Here is an 11,796-nt window from a genome sequence, read left to right on the forward strand (position 1 = left end):
GTGTCCGATCCATGTCACAACATTTAAAAAGACATCTTATTCTAGTATCCACAATACTATGACAACTGTCACAATGTATTTGTGCTGATTATTGTGAAAATAATGATACCGAGGATTGAGGTCATTGAACACTGTTGAAAGTCATGACTATTAAGGTAATTAAAGGTAATAAGGTGATAAATAAGTCTTCACAAAAAGTACCCCAGGCGTTACAATGTCGCATATAGCTTCAGAACTATTAATCGTATTCACAATATCTTAACATAAAAACACAGTAACATGGAAGTTTGCAGCGATCAATGGTATGTTATGTCAGCATTGCTGCATGTAAAACACGCCATTATCTTCGCGCTGAATGCAAATCAATACAAATAACTGCAAGTTATCAATTTTCTTCTCTAAAAACACTATGTGTTGTTGTTAATATTGGACGTATGGGGGTATCAATTGCGCGAAAAAACATTCTTCTTCCATGTTAAAATATTGTGAACAATTCTGAAGCTAATTGTGATGCGATCAAGCAAAATCAGTCGGAACTCGGAAATGTTGATGTTGAGATATAGCAGGAAATGATTCCTTTTGTTTTCCGCTGTTTTGGAAACTCTTTAATCGCTGATATCTTTGGAACTGGTTGTTCAATTTCAATGGGGTTTTCTGCAAAATGCATCGTTGTAAATGCTTTTTACTATCCTATAAAAAAAATTAAAATTTAATATTTCCGAGTTCCGACTGATTTTGCTTGATCGCATTACATATGCGTATTTATAACGGCTGCGTTACTTTTTGTGAAGACTTTTATAATAATATATCACGTGTGTGTGTGTGCTCGCGCAAGTATACTATACATCACATTATGTATAAATATGTATAATCTCACCCACGTCATGTACACCCCAACCACCAAACGCACAATATACCCTCGCTCACCACGCAGAGACATACGCACAAATGACACAATCGAACGCACAACACACCCTGCCGTCCCCCACATAGACCCAATTAACCCCCATGGCCATTATTCCTAAACGGTTGATTGTATGCCAAATTTGGGATATGCAGTCAAAGCAGAATTTATTTATGCGCATTAGAACATCTCATTTGTTGTAATAGGCCCAATATTGATGTAGCAGCGTACAATTAAATGAAAGTAACCCAAAATTTAACAGTTGCAGCAAAGTCCTATTGCCTTAAATTAAGTGCCCATGGAAGAAAATGTCACAAGAAGCGGAAGACCAAGGGTTACATCTGTTGTGAACACCTCCCAATCAGTAAATTTTGAATCTAACTTTACCACTGAAAGGACAACTTGCAATTGCAGGCCATTTAGGACCTTGTTGGTCAGAAAATATTGAAATCTTCATATTTCAATTTCACATTACGTGAATAATGATCACTGATGTGAATAATTGCTATTATCACATGTTTTGAGCCCTCCAAATAGAATAATCCAATGAGAGCTGAACAGAATTCATTCAATAGATACTGAATACAGGGAAATAAGATTTTACTGCAACTTTCAAATCTTGGGTTATGTTCATTCAAATGTATGCTGCGACATAAATATTGAGACCATTGCAAAAAGTGTCATAATGCGCAGATACAAGTTCTGCTTCGAATGCATATCCCAAATTTGGCATACGATAAACCGTTTTGGAATAATGGTCATTCATTAAAGAGGGTAATTATTTGTGGCAGATGTTTATATCTAGACACACAAACACCACGCACTCACCCCACTGACCATCACTCACAATGCCCTAACACCCCATCACCACCGACAAGAAACGAAGACAAACAACATACCAATCAAGTGTGTCGTTGGAAAAACATTGTTAGTAGTCGGATTCAATAATAAAACGTATCATCTGGACACTTTTTGTTTCAGATACGCGTGCCTTCTTACTTGCCAAACAGCCTTATATCCTTCATGAAGCAGTTGTACCAATTCTTGGTAGAGGCAAATGCAAACAAGCATATGGGGACTTCATAAGTTCCAGAATGCAATGTGCTGGTTATCTAGAGGGCGGTTCAGATGCTTGCAGAGGAGATAGTGGTGGACCATTGTCTTGCCAAGGGCATGATGGGATATGGAGAGTATTTGGTGTGACGTCCTGGGGTTGGAACCACTTTTGTCAAAAAAAGGCTGATGCTCCCACAGTTTATATGAAAGTTGAACGATATTTATCATGGATACAAAATATAATTACACACGGGGTGTGTTGATGAAGACAACAAAAAGCCAATTCATAGTTTAGATGCTAATTGCGATTAGAAATTGCGCAATTTTGACATCATTGAGTGTCATGAATCATGATAGTTACACTCTTTTTAACCACCATGTCTATAGGCAGCAATCAGATTTGGCGCGTAAAGGTCCGTTCATACTACCACCGCATTTGCGATGGGTTGCGATGCGATGCGGTGCGTTGCCGCACTGCATCAGACTGCAAACTACTGCATTGCGATATCGCAATAAAGTTAAATACATTTTAACTTGGAAATGCGACGAGTTGCGTTGAGTTGCGGTAAAAAGTAATCAATATATCGGCATCGCAAAGCAACGCATCGCAAATGCGGTGGTAGTATGAACGGACCTTTAGGGTGAGATTGTTTGTGGGCGTCGCGGTACGATATTCGCGGACATTATAATTGGCTTACACCGTTGCTTTCCTGACCAATCTGAACTCTGAAGTGGCTTTGAAACTAAACCTGCTGGAAACCAAAGTATAAATAATTTGTATTTAAACAAGTACTGACTAGAACTTTATACACGATCCTGTCTTTCATAATAGGGATAAAATTATGATAGCAATTTTCTAGTTTATTACATTATTTTGCGTACATGTAAACTGAAATCAAGAAGCAGAATATCATAATGTGACCAAATATTTTACTAATTTGTTGTCATTAAATGTTAACGAATTGAAGTTTGCAAGACGACTAAATCAACTGTTAAGTGCCAGAAGTGCGAAACTGAAATAGTTTCCATGTGTAGCTGCCATTTGTTAGATGAGTACAATATAGGCATAATGTGAGTAAGTTGCCAAATGTTCACAGAGCAGCTATGTGCGCTTACCCACGTGTGTGACTGCTGATACCAGAAATGGGTAAGGTAAAGCAGCTAGCGGCCATGTGTTAGATGAGTACAATATGCTGTGTCTTGCCAAATGTTCACAGGGGCAGCTATTTGCACTTATCCACTTTTGGCCTTAGCAGACGAAATATTAAATTCTAACACCCGTGAAATATTATGTCATCTGAACTTGAAATTGTTCTTTTTTTGTATGTTAACACAAATTCAGAGCGAAAACATGATGTTTGGTTCAGATATAATCTATTGCGTTTTCCCTTAGAATGTAAATATGTTCTTCTTAATTTGGTGCTTTAAAACCTGTGCATGTGTTTTGAATTAGAATAAGTATAATTATATAAGTATAACATACATCAAATACTGGAATTTACATTTGGTTAAATTTTATGATTGCCAAATCCATAACATACTCACTAATTTAGACTTTCGCCATCTCGGCTGATGGCTTCTTCAGAAATGACCATTGGGATCCACTTTTCCCGCGGTTTTGGCCGCTGCTTCCGGCGATTTTCTCATCTCTCGGAGGCTTGGTTCTTATAAGTGGATCGTATACATGGTCTAGAGAGTAGCTGCCGATGTCCCTGTTGACTGTTTTGTCCCCCCGCCTTCTAATCCAAATCGCTTCTCTGATGAGTCTTGTTTGCTGGTTCCCGTCTTTTTCAAGTAGCTTAGGCTCCTCCCAATTGATGACATGGTTCTCAATGGCAATGTGGTCGGTTATGGCAGATTTATTTAATTCCGAAGTTGAAACAGTTCTTTTTTTTCTGGTGTATTTTCTGTTTGCGACTTTTTCCGCATCTTTCTGGTGCTCTTTTAGTCTAACTCCGAAAGGACGACCTGTCTCACCAATGTACGACTTGTCGCACCCTTTGCAGCCTATCTCGTAGACCACCCCACTAGTCTTGATGGTATCCACTTTGTCCTTTGGGTGTACTAAAAGTCTTTTGAGTGTGTTGTGTGGTTTCATGGCTACTGATATTTTGTGCTTGCGAAATATTCTCTGCAGTTTTTCTGATAACCCTTCCACATATGGAATTACCACCATGCCTTTCGTTTCAGTCTCCTGTGTGGTGTTCTTCTGTTCTCCTTTGCTCTTTACCAACTCCGCTTTACCTTCTACCTGTTGTTTTGCCTTGTCGAATGCCCACTTTGGATATCCACAATTGGTGACTGCCTTTTGGATTCTACTTTCTTCTTCCTTCTTGTCTTCGTCCTCCGTCACGATGGAATGCATTCTGTCAAGTAATGTTCTGATGACGCCTATTTTTTGATGAAGTGGGTGTTGTGAATCGAAATTCAAATATTGGTCGGTATGTGTTTTCTTTCACAGCTACTCTCTAGACCATGTATACGATCCACTTATAAGAACCAAGCCTCCGAGAGATGAGAAAATCGCCGGAAGCAGCGGCCAAAACCGCGGGAAAAGTGGATCCCAATGGTCATTTCTGAAGAAGCCATCAGCCGAGATGGCGAAAGTCTAAATTAGTGAGTATGTTATGGATTTGGCAATCATAAAATTTAACCAAGTTTAATTTCTACAATCCTACAAATGCATCTATTTCATGGAATTTACATGTTTCGATAAAATGACGTTGCATTCAATACCATCGGACATCATCAGGGCACTGGTTTAGGTTGATTGGTCACGTGAGAGACGGTCATCATTTCCTTTTAATACCGAACCAGTAAAGAGTGATTATGCTTTTAACTCTCACACGCTCGGGACCGGGCACTGTACGGTATTGATCTGGCAATCTCACGTTACCAATCGAACTCAATCAGTGTCCTGATGCAGTCAGATAGTATCGCGTACAATGAAACATGCAAGTTTCAGTATTTGATTTGATTTTGTACTTTTGATTTACCGAGTGAATGAATAATCTGCACCAAGATATAATATCCAGAGTTGGGAAAACTTATATTTAGCTATTATGTCATTGTACTTTGTCAGTTGGACTTTTTTCGTTCACACCTGGGAATATATTATTTTGCTCAGATCATCCTTTTTTTAATTATTAATACAGCGTTTGCAGTTCACCATGGCGCCTCGAAAAATAACAGCAAAACTAATCTTAACTATATGACAATCTTTAGAACTTTCATCTTTAGAATTTACCAAAACGAAACAACCGAGACATGCTAAAAAACAAGAAAAAAAAAAAAAACCAAGCTAAAACCAACAACGCTCAGAGAGATGACTTGCTGAGGACTATCACCCTAGCCTGGAGGATGAACCGAAAGCTGGGGACCAAATATCTATGACTAGAACCACACCAGAAAACCCAAAGACGCTTTTTGAGCTTAAATTTACTACTCTACTGTACAGTAATGGAATAAAGAGGGTCTGGGTTTGCGCAAACCTCCACAGACACGTGCAAAAGCTATTTGTTAGTAACCGATATTTTGAAATATATATATCCGATAACTTGATTGATCGATTTTGTAATGGCCAAAATGCCTTTGTGTATTAATCAGGTATAGACGCCTTGTCCCACCTTGAATATGTCTTTTTTATTCATTAATTGTTCCTCTCCAGTAGTAACCATCAACTGTTAAATACTTTTTGATCATTTCTTTATTAAGCAATTTGTGATAATCGTTAGTTATTGTTTACAATATAGCATTATATTTTGATTTCGAGTAGGAAAATAAACTGTACATGTAGTAGTTTCGGATTCATCATGTTCATTCCCGTACATGAGAATTAAATGGTGCATACTAATAAAGATGAGACTAAACCCCAGGGATTGAGTTCCTCTGTGCAAAATTTTTCAGATGCAAATTGTTTAAAAGGGTTAAACACGAATCTTAACATTCTCGAGAATTGTTAGAATGTTTATACTAATTTTGGTAGCACTGGATAGAGGGGACCCATATATATCCTATGTAACCAACAGAACAACTCCTACTCTCATTCACCTAACTCGAATGGTACATAAAAGACCAGAATTAATATGCAAAACTAATTAATAATAAATAATGTTGGCATAAGTAACCAATTAAGCCTCCTTCACCATTGCCTAAATTAAGCTTTATATTCTGGCTTATTTTGTGGACTACAACCCCCATGCATTTCTATACCAAACATCCTCCGTTCTATTTGGCACCAATAAGTATATGTCCCCTCTGTCGTGATATAGGTGAGACGTCGTAAAATTGGGGAATTCTGGGGAGTTTATATTAAATAAAACAGTTGCAAAGAAATCGTTCAAATATGCGACATTCACCAGATTTGTGACTACATGTAAACATGGTAAAGGAAAATAACTATTCTAATCTAAATATGAAGTGTGAACTCAAGGTCATATTTTTGAAAGGCACAAATATAATACAAATTGCTGGGCCTCTACAACCCCCTACCCACGAACTTTGATCAATCACCCTACTTCCAGGTAAAGTGGTAGGTAGGTCCACATATTTTCGCTAAAATGAGCGCAAGGGGTGGACGTCAAATTAGCTCATGTTATTTGGGCGCTTATTTAGGTATTTTAGTGCACTAGGAAAAACTATATTGGGCTAATACACCCCAGACAATAGATTATAAGCTCAGAACTTTATCCGTAGGCTATAATAATACACATATCTCGATTAGTTAATAGTCTTCCAATTTCATAGCTACACGATACACTTTTTATATCGATAAATATTCATAGTTGTTCATGTTTGTTGTTTAATCGCAATATTAAAACTGTTTGCTTATAACCCACTTATTTGATATAGGGTCTCATTTTAATTCAACGAGATGCATGAATTATGTATATTGTAAGTCGTAGACTTGTAATTGGCTCTACCACCACAAGTGCTGTCATCTTGAAAGTATAGGCTGAAGAAAACTGTATTTAAAAAAACTATTATGAATCTGTATATAAACATGTTATTGTTAGAACCGCGTAAATGTGTCAAGTACTTCGTTTGTCGAAACGTGTTCATTAATGTCAGCATAATGTATGTATGTTCCCGTGTTGTATATAATTGATATAAAACGGAGAAAACAAACCTCTTTTCATATTGTGTTGAGTAATAGATTTTATTATAAATATTATTAAGGAATGTGCCACATTGGAAAAGAATTGGTGCTTAAAGAGTTAACAGCACATCTGGATTTATTCATAAAGTGAATCCATGATAATAAAAGTGTCCAACTCACCAATGTAAAAGAACATTGTGTAAAAGAACATTGTGGTATGTAAGGACAAGGTTACCTACCCAAATCCTAATATAAACATTTAATAATTGCTGGCATTTAGTTACCATGATTAGTGCACAAACCTGGTCAGTTGGCCTGGCCAACGATGTTAGACCTTTAAGAAAAGTGATAGTCACCGCCAACCATAATCCTATTCCTACACAGCAAAAATATTTTAAACAACTCGGGTTGTTTAAGTGCCAGGTGTTAAACAACATAACAGTGTTTTACTATGTAATGTCTTGATCACAAACTAACAACCCCCTAATCATAACCATAATTCTAACCCTATATGCTAGCCTTAAAACTTTATAGCCCTAAACCTGATCTGTTGGGTGGCGGTAGATTCTAAAGTCCAATGTATTTAAGTAATTAATCGAAAAGTCTTGCCGATTGATAAGGTGTAAGATTACAGAAATGCATAACAAATCGTTTTATGTTTGCAAGCAGTTGAATGATGTTAATGATGACGCAAATATTTGTGTTATGGAATTGTTGGAAGCAAATTGTATGTTCTTGTTGTAGCTATTATACTTATGTTCACACTTCTATTGATAAGCAATTGTCAGTGCCCAATTTGCTTTAAACGAAAATCATACACACATACCTTCCAGTAATACGTTTACTGCAGATGATCTGCAATTGTTGAAATTCAAAATTCCTCTCTTTGTGTCGGTTTAGTGTCATGCAAAGGCCTCACAAAATCGGTAACGAAAGTGTCTTCACTAAAGTTTTGCTTGCTGAGGTGGGGTAGTAGTATTATGGGACCCCGTTTACGATGTTGTCAGAGGACCTCTGTCACCTGTGCCTAGGTCCTCGAGAAACACAAGGCCCCTGTTGTGTTGGTGTGTTGTCTTGGAAGTAATGACCTGAGTAATAGCAATTCATACATACCCCACCCTCCCACCCCCCCAGCACACACACCCACCGCACCCCAACATTACTATACCCCGTATGCATACTTACTTGTATTCGCAGGCAAACGATGACGTATGTGATACACCCACCGTGAAACGTGTCGGTTTAGTGTCATGCAAAGGCCTCACAAAATCGGTAACGAAAGTGTCTTCACTAAAGTTTTGCTTGCTGAGGTGGGGTAGTAGTATTATGGGACCCCGTTTACGATGTTGTCAGAGGACCTCTGTCACCTGTGCCTAGGTCCTCGAGAAACACAAGGCCCCTGTTGTGTTGGTGTGTTGTCTTGGAAGTAATGACCTGAGTAATAGCAATTCATACATACCCCACCCTCCCACACCCCCAGCACACACACCCACCGCACCCCAACATTACTATACCCCGTATGCATACTTACTTGTATTCGCAGGCAAACGATGACGTATGTGATACACCCACCGTGAAACGAAGACATCCCTTGTACTGAAATCTTTCGCCTAACCGTGGATGTCTCTGACCTTTAACCATCTAAGCGAGCTAGGACTCTTTCTCGTGGAAGGCTGGTTTCCGGCACCCGAGGCCTTCATTTTATATTAACTTGCTGGCTAACATCCACGGTTGCTGGTGAATACCAAGGTGTCATATCCCCCTATACATCCACAATCACCCACTATAAGCACACCCCAACACATCAGGCAACCACGTGCTCTTTTGTTGTGGACATTATCATCGGCAGCCTTATCCTACTTTACCTCATCCAAATGATTATGGCATCCAGTGGCGTAGATTTCTTGTTGACATGGAAGGGGTGGGTTAGAAGCAAATCCTTGAAGTATAGAGATCCAGCACCTTTTGGCGACAAAATAAGTCTATGGTACAAATGCGCGCAAAGCGCACGCAAAAATTGCCATATTGAAGCTAAAATGTTGAAATATGGTGCCAAAGTGGTAGAAATTCGCACGAAAAGCGCAAACAAAATTTTACTTTCTACATTTTTTCATGCATTAAATAGCGAAATACAAGTCTTTACTCTTGTAAATAGTGCCCTCAATATTCTCATATGGATAGTAATGTTGCAAATTCTATAATAGACCAATCAGCAGTGTGTGTAATTTCTATCCAAGAAACAAAATATGAACCGTATACTCAGTTCTCTTTCCTAACCAAGTTTGCATTTGCACTTCAGAATTTAAATTGTAAGCTGTCACAAAGAAACAGGCAATCATATAAGCCAATGGCAATATATGGACCACATTGGTCAATGAATTATAATATTTTGATATCTGCCGATATAAATAAAATGTATTACGATATTCTTTTTGAAACCACAACTCAATTGGTATTATAATTAGACAGGACAGACGACTGTTTAGCGAATGGAGATATTTCTTTGCTACTTCAACTTCATCGTCGTTTGGTATCTTGGCTGGCTCAATCTCAAGGAAAAGGCATGAGGACAAAGGTGAGATATATAATAATTGTTACAAAAAATTAAAACCATCATCGTTTCAAAATCCACCACCACTACTACCACTTCCACCACTAAACACACCATCAGCACCAACAACACCACCAAACCTACCATTAACACCAACAACATCAACAACACTGAACACTGAGAGAGATTAAGGTATCACTATCAGCTACTATCCCCAGAATCACACTACCACCACCATCAAAACCACACTAGCAGCCAAGCCAAAACCATCACCACGCCCACCACATGCACCACCACCAAATTGACGCCCCTAAAACCAAAACTATAACCACCACATTCGTTGCCGTCATAACAATCGAAACTGCAATGATGGATTCACTGTCACCAACATCAGCAAGGGCAAGGCAACTACGCTAAATTGTTAAATACACAGTGCCGCCGAGAGCTATTACGGGCCCGGGGGCAATGTGAACGCACGGGCCCCTTTGATCAGTGATGACGGTGCAGGACTTCATAAGTGTGGGTGTGTGTGGGGGGGGGGGGGCAACAAATTTCTTTGTAACATGGGGGAGGGAGGTTGGTGTAAAATCCTTGAACATATGTTGCAGACGGGAGCGAAAGTACCATGTTTAGATGCCAACAATCAAATATGAACATTGAAGGAGACAAATGCGCGCGAAGCGCGCACAAATTTGCTATTTGAACGGCATTTTGCTCCCATATTAAGTTTCTCTGAACAACTTCCACGCGAAGTGTAAAAAATTTGCCAATTTAAAGCCATTTGAAGCTAAAATGATCCAAGTATGAACCGGTGAATTATGCACGCCAAGCTCGCAAAAATTTGTAATTAGAATTAGCGACTTTTGCTCCCAGATTGGACATATTGAAAGAAACTCCGTGCGAAGCGCGGAAAAATTGCCAATTTTAAGGTAAATGATCATAATAAAGTGAAGGGCAGTAGGGCACAATGCGAACGAAGCGCGCGAAAATTTGCAATTTGTGTTCCCACGATTAAGCTGTGCACTCCCCTGATTTCTCGTTCGTAGATTTCATTATATCGAGGATGATCATTTTGGCAAAAGCAATGAGTAAATTCAAGTGAAATATTTATTAGAGTGTGTGCTTCAAACGCTATCTTGTATTTTTTTAAATAAAATGCACGTCTCTTTTCTATGTTTTTACGGGCCCGTTACTTTTGTTTGGTTTTATGGGCCGAAAAGAGCAAAGAAAACATACCTTATAATGGACCCGTAAAGGCAAAGAAAAGAGACCGTAGTGGGCCCGTAAAAAGCAAAGAAAAGATACCATAGGCCCGTAAAGGAAAGAAAAGAGACCTTAGTGAGTATGTAAAAAAACCTTAATAAGCAAAGAAAAGATATATAATGGACCCATAAAAAGAAAAAAAAGAGACCTCGGAGGGCCCGTAAAAAGCAAAGAAGAGATACCTTAGGCCTAAGAAAAGAGACCTTTGTCGGCCCGTATAGTAAAGTAACGAAAATATGCCTTAATTGCAAGATATCTATTCTGAACCTTTTACGGCCCCTGAGGTCCGTTTTCTTGGCTTTTAATGCCCCATAAAAAAGTCTCTTCTCTTCACTTTTTACGCGCCCCCTGGGCCCCCGGGCCCCGGGGTAACGACCCCGGCTACCCCCCCTTGTCGGCGGCACTGTAAATACAAGGGCAATCAGCATCACATAGAGAAATTTAGAAATAATTATTCAAGAAAAAAATCAAGCATTACCACCACCAATATCACCACCACAAACACCACCAACACTTACACCACCACACAGGCCCGTACGCGGGGGGGGGGGGGGTGCGACCCCCCCCCCCAAATTTGGAAAAGTATACAAAAAGTCCAAAAATTTCAGAATTTGCGAGCGTAGCGAGCCAAAAAATCAGGGTTTTACGCTTTTTGGACAAAAAGGTCAACATTTTAGGAAGAAAGCCCACTTTTCACAAAATTTGGAAAAAAGGTCCACTTTTTCAAAATCAGCCCCCCCCATGAAATCCTGCGTACGGGCCTGCCACCACACCACCCACCGCCATCATCATCACCACCATCAAAACCAACAACACCAACACACACCACCAAACCTACAATGAACGACTAATCGTCTTTTAAGTTCAGAGTAGTATTAAATGAATCTATCACAGTAACATGAATTTGTTGTGTATTTCAGGAAA

This window comes from Amphiura filiformis, chromosome 15 (genome assembly GCF_039555335.1).
Source record: "Amphiura filiformis chromosome 15, Afil_fr2py, whole genome shotgun sequence".
In the NCBI taxonomy this organism is placed as follows: Eukaryota; Metazoa; Echinodermata; class Ophiuroidea; order Amphilepidida; family Amphiuridae; genus Amphiura; species Amphiura filiformis.